Here is a 6,689-nt window from a genome sequence, read left to right as displayed (position 1 = left end):
CACACACTGGAGTAGGGTATTACACCACAACGGTGGCCCGAACCAGTATAAACCCTGTGTCTCTTGTGCTGTTCTTTCCATAGCTTAGATCTTAGCGAGGCGGAGGGGTGCAGGTAGGTAGAAGGCGAAATCTCCGCACGCACCCCAGTGTTCGAACCTCAAGGGTCTGCCAGAACCCGAAATCCGACACGCATGGCCGCACTTAAATGGTTACGGGAACACACACGGTCCATATAATACAACTGTTTGTGATATTAGCGTGTCAGCTATTTGTTTCAAAAAGGACTTCATTGGCTATTAATGGGTGCGCCCTGTCTCAAACTGGACGTTTTTTTAACCACAACATATATGTGCCATGTCATGAAACCATTCCAAGTTTCATGATTTTTGGGTGAGTTTTCGATTTACAGGGATTTAAAAACCGTGATTCTCAATGTTTCAGGATGACGAGTCGTTTGTAATTCATTCCCATTCCTTCAATGAGACCTAAACATGCACCCAATGACATATGTACGATTTTCCACCCATTTTGCTTCACTAGAGCATGTGCTTCTAGTTCAAATTTGAATTATGGACTACACTAAATGCCTAGTAAACTCAATTAATATATAAAATGGCCAAACGAACCCTGAATAGTTTCAAATTTCAGCACGACACTCCTATTATTATATGTTGCCTGTAGAAAACAAAATACAAGGCAGAAGAGGCAGCAATTCTTGTTTGGCCCACAAGAGGATCATGTTTCCCTACCGGAACCAGGAGGGTTGCAAGAAGCTCCAGTTTGTAAGAGGCTTGTAATATAGCTTGGCCCAAATTGGACAATTTTTTACCACGACATATATGTGCCATGTCGTGACACCAGGCCAAGTTTCATGGTATTCTGGTGAGTTTTGGATTTACAAAGATTTAAAAACCAAGATTCGCAATGTTTGAGGTCGAGCCAGGACGCTGAGACGGTTGAATTCATTCTCATTCCTTCCATGGGACTTAAACATGCACCCAAGGACACATGTATGATTTTTAAGCCATTTTGGTTGACTCAAGCATATATTTGTAGTTCGGATTTGAATTATGGACATTAAATGCCTAGAAAACTCAATTAATGTATAAAAAAGGTGAAACGAACCCTGAATAATTTCAAAGTTCAGCGTCAATCTCTTGTTGTTCCATGTTGCGTGTAGAATAAAATACAAGGCGAGAAGAGGGAGCGATTATCGGTTTGCCCACAAGGGGACACATTTCCCTATTGATACCACGAGGGTTCTTACGGGAGTCTCCGATTTGTAAGAGGTTTGTAATAAAGCTTGGCCCAAATTGGAAAAAATTACCACGACATATATGTGCCATGACATGACACCATGCCAACTTTCATGATTCTCTGGTGAGTTTTGGATTTATGAGGATTTAAAAACCGAGATTTCCAATGTTTGAGGACAAGCCAGGACGCCGATACGGTTGTAATTCATTCTCATTCCTTGCATGGGACCTAAGCATGCACCCAAGGACACATGTATGATTTTTCTAGCCATTTTGGTTAACTGGAACATGTATTTGTGGTTCAGATTTGAATTATGGACATTAAATGCCAAGGAAACTCAATTAATGTATAAAAAGGCCAAACAAACCCTGAATAATTTTAAATTTCAGCACGGATATCCTATCGTTCCATGTTGCGTGTAGAAAAAATACAGCGCGAAAAGAGGCAGCAATTATCATTTCACCCACAAGTCTTACATGTTTCCCTATCAGAACCACGAGGCTTCTTGAGAGAAGCTCTGGTTTGTAAGAGGCTTGTAATAAAACTTGCCCCAAAATGGACAATTTTTTCCACGACATATACGTGCCATGTCATGACACCATGCCAAATTTCACTATTTTTGGGTGAGTTTTTTTTACTATATACTACAAGGCAATAGCCTCACAGCTCTTTATTCGAAGCAACAGAGGAAAATAAAGTCATTTACAAGTCAATTACATAAGAAAAGAAAGAATAAAGAAATACTTACAACCCAAACTGGGTAACAAGAACTAACTATGGGAGATTAGAAATCCAAGTCAGAAGGCCATCCCTGTATTTACATTTTATCCTATGAGAGAGCAAGGTTTTGTCATGAATAAAGTTGTGTCTCCATACCGAGTGAGTTTTGGATTGAAGGGGATTTAAAAACCGAGATTCTCAATGTCCGAGGCCGAGCCAGACGCCGAGACGGTTGTAATTCATTCCCATTCTTTGCATGGGACCTAAACATGCATCCAAGGACACATGTATGATTTTTGTAGTCATTTTGGTTTACTAATTTGAATTATGCATATCAAATTAATGCTTATAAAACTGAATTATAATGTATAAAAAGGCCAAATGAACCCTGAATATTTAAACCGGTTCTGGTCAACCGTCTGCCACCGGTGGGTAAGCACTGTGCGCATGCGTTGTGCTAGCTCACGCTTCCTTCTTTACTAAGTTTTCCATATCAATGTTGTTATATATCCAAACACGCTACCGTTTCCCGCCACTCCTCCCATTGGTTTCCTGCCTCTTTTCACATTGGTTTCCCGCTGCTAGTGTCAGTGCTCATAGAAGGCTAGGCGGCGACACACCAGCCATGTAAATATTGCACACAGTTTCTAAAAGCACAAATGTGTATGATAGTAGGGAGTAGGTCCCATAGGGTGACTAGCGTGAAACGCCTTAAAGGCAAGGAGGAAATTGTTATCAGCAAGGGGCGGCTTCCCATCCACCAACCTAGTCGAATAGAACGCAGAAGTTAAGCATGTTGGGGCTGGAGTAGTATAAGGATGGGCAACCCGGTGGGAAGTTGCATATCTCAACTTCATTAAAGAGCCATGATACGGTCAGTACAAACATTTATCATCTAAATGTATCTGTAGTGACCTGTGATGACGATTATATAAACCTTGGGATCCTTGTTTTGGTAATTTATAGAACATGTTTTTATCCATTATTTCTTGTTCTCAAAAATTGAAGAATGGTCGACATCTGTAGGCCCACACAAACTATCCCTTTGACCCAACGCATGAGAAGGGTTTCCTATTTGCTCTGTGTGTTATGTTAGAGCAAATCAAGTTTCAGCACATGCGTTGGACGACACCCCCTACCCCCACCCCCACCCGCCTCGAAGTTGCGGAACCGACATCGTACGTCTTTAACCTGGCTGGGGGTACGATGTTTAGTTTGTAATGTTACTAATGTAGTTGGTGCCCCATCGAAGTTGTGCATTCGGGATTTGAAGAAATCACACACCAGACCCATACATTTTTTTCGGGCCGCATGCAGGGGATAGGGGGTGTTCTGATCGAGCACGTCTCCCTTGTGCGGTTTATAGACGCCACACATATCTGTGGGCTCCCCGAGGTCTATATATATATATCATCCTTGACCGATAACGAGGGGGGCCACACAATCTATCCCTTTGACCCAACATACGAGAAGGGTTTGACCATGAAGGTTTCCTATTGCTATGTGTGCCATGTTAGAACAAATAAAGTTTGAGCACATGTGTTGGAAGACACCCCTCCCCCCTGCCTGCCTCGAAGTTGGGGAACCGACATCGTACGTATTGAACCTGGCTTGGGGTCGGGTAAGGTGTTCGGTTTGTAATGTAGTTGGTGCCCCATCAAAGTTGTGCATTGGGGATTTGAACACATCACACACCATCCATACATATTTTTGGGCCGCATGCAGTGTATAGGGGGTCTTTTGATCGAACACGTCTCCCTTATGTCGTTTTTAGTGACGACATGCATATCTGTGGCTCCCCGGGTGTATATATATCATCCATTTGACCGATAATGAGGGGTATGTGTTGGCCATGAATGGATTCCTCCTAGTTCATGTTAGGGCCGGTCACCATCACATGTCGTCCGAGCAAAGTTCAAGCTCATGTATTTCTCAGGATTCCCTCCCACATGCTCAGATTGGTGGGTTGGACCGACACTGTACCCTGTGTATCTCATCCTTAATTACATGGCTTTTCATGGTGGTTGTCTATATCGAGAGGCAGATGCCACATCTAAATTGTGCATTATTCGATATTGAAAACACACATCGCCCCTTCCAATGTACATCATTTTGGGCCGCATGCAGGCGGTGCTAGTTTTGTGGCCCCTCACATGTCGCCACGTATCCATTTTTGATCGATAACAACAGTTTTCGTTTGACCAAGCGATAGATTCACTGGTCTGTCTTATGGTAGGTCATGGCGACATGCATGTATGACCAAAGTATCAGTACGTGCATCCGTCCCGCCAACACGAGGTGGGAGGTGGCTCAAGCACCCTAGCTAGGTAGCTACGACATTATGTCATTATAGATATATCCAAGGGGGCTTTACAGTTTGCGAGGCTGGTACCACCAAAGTTGTGCATTGTGTATTTAAAGTTTTAAACATCACACCCTATATTCCTACATATATTTGGCCACTTCCAGGTGGTTCTTGACTTCTGGCCCCTCTCATCGATCTTCGACAACGGGCCCAACCGTGGGCCCGTGCGGTCAAAGTTGTGCATTAGAATTTTGAACATCACACACCACCCTTTTCATTCATATATATTTGGGCCACATGCTGGTGTGGCTGTCTTCTGACCCTGTCTCATGTTTTTTTGCTGCGAAGACTTGGATGACGCTCAACGGACACCGGTGTACTGGCTTAACCATGTGTGATGCAAGTGCGCTGTGAAATCACCACAACTGTGCAAGTGCGAGCAAGGGTGTAGGTAGTGGACCAACCATGTCTAATGCTGGTGCGCTATGAAATCACCACAACTGCGCAAGCGCGAGCAAGGGTGGAGGTACTGGCTTAACCGTGTGCGATGCTAATGCGCTGTGAAATCACCACATGTGCAAACTAAAGGCGGGTAGTTTATTTAGGGTGAATTCCACATTTGCGTCTGAAAATAAGGACGAACCGTGTGCGATATACCAACTAGCTAGAAATCTAAAAACAAACTACCCGCCTTGAGCGGTGCAAAAATTGGCAGTTCCGCCGCTTTTCCTTATTATCATACACGCATATCCTTATTGAACCGTGTGCAATCTTGGGTGCTCCCGCCTCGCATCAAAATTCCTTTTACCCAAATTTTAGTAGGCACGGTATTTCAATAGTCCCCTCTCTCCTCCAGCATCAACCTTATAATAAAATTCTAGTAGCCGAGGCATTTGAACCGTCGCCATCCCACGTGCACCACCATCTCCACCCATCATTACTAAAATTTTCAGTAGTCGTGGCATATCCTCAAACACCACCACCCCCCCCTCCATGGTCCCCCAACCAACCCCCCCCCTCGAACCCTAGCTCACCGCCGCCACCAATCCCTATCGGTCTGCCCGTTCCTCCTAGCTTAGATAATAAAATTCAGGTTACCCAGCGATTCCCATACCGTCGCCCACCTGACTTTTTAGATGAGGCATGCGGTGTCCCTCTCCACCAGATCAACATCCCCTGCTCCAGAGAGTCATAGCCTAAGCCCGACCACGTTTCCTAGGGAGCCCGACGAGCATTCGGCCAAAAAGAGGTTTATCATGGCCTCTCCGGCGGACGCTGGCGAGGTGGCCGCCAATTTTCCCGACCTGTCGATCCCGGAGCAACACCTCAATGTGGAAGCCGGCAAGGACGTTGACTATGTTGCCATGTCGGACGCTTCAGGTTGGCGGGCTAGAGTATTACTGTATCTCGAGAAAGCTGGCTCCGACATCAAGCTCGTCGGCGGCGACGGCTTCATGTAGGCCATGTCACGGGTTAAGCGGTCCATCCCCAACCCCTCTGATTCAGCTATCGTCGATCTCTTCGAGGGCCCTGCCGCTGATCTCCTCCACCACGCGGTCAAGGATTTGCGATCCTTGTACGCCATCGAGCCCATTTTGTCACTTTTGAAGGACACATTCTACAAAGGTGGCTTAGGATCCTCAATTGCCAAGTCAGATCTCATCGACCACGACCATGAGGAGGGCACCCACAAAGGTTCTTCCAAGGTGAAACAGCCCATCTGTGACATCAGAGAGTGCACCATGGGTATGTGCTCTTCCAATTGGAAGGATCTCGTCCATGACATGTGAGGCAACATCCTATCAGCAAATCTTACCTTTTCTAGCTTGCCAACCCGTACCCTTTGTTGTAGTAGTTTTTTCCATGTGGTGTTTTAACTTTTCATGTTTAATTATTTCAGTTATGCAAAAATGTAATGTTCAATAGGGCTATGTGATGTTTAAGTATGAATTTTCCACTTCAGTTTCACGAATGGCTACATTTGGTTGCTTATAGTGAGTAGATGCCTTGTTTATCTGTATTTGGTTGTTAGGTTGGTTTGATACGTCTCTATCGTATCTAATTTTCCTAATGCTTTTGCTCTTATTTTGGACTCTAATTTGCATGATTTGGATGAAACTAACATGGACTGACGATGTTTTCAACAGAACAACCTTGGTGTAGTTTTTGTGCAGAAATAAAAGTTCTCGGAATGGGACAAATTTTTTTGGAGAACTATTTCAGAATACATAAAAAATACTAGCACCAAGAACCACCAGAGGGGGGCCCTGGCTAGGCACAAGACACCAGGGTGCCACCCTCTCGCGCCCTGGTGGGTTGTGCCCACCCCATGGCCCCGCAGACCCTAATTCCAGCACTATAAAATCCTATTTTCGAAGAAAAATTAGGAGAGGATGTTTCATTGTG

Source organism: Triticum urartu, chromosome 7 (genome assembly GCF_003073215.2).
Source record: "Triticum urartu cultivar G1812 chromosome 7, Tu2.1, whole genome shotgun sequence".
In the NCBI taxonomy this organism is placed as follows: domain Eukaryota; kingdom Viridiplantae; phylum Streptophyta; class Magnoliopsida; order Poales; family Poaceae; genus Triticum; species Triticum urartu.
The sequence above is the reverse complement of the archived record's forward strand: the minus strand, read 5'-3'. Positions refer to the sequence as shown.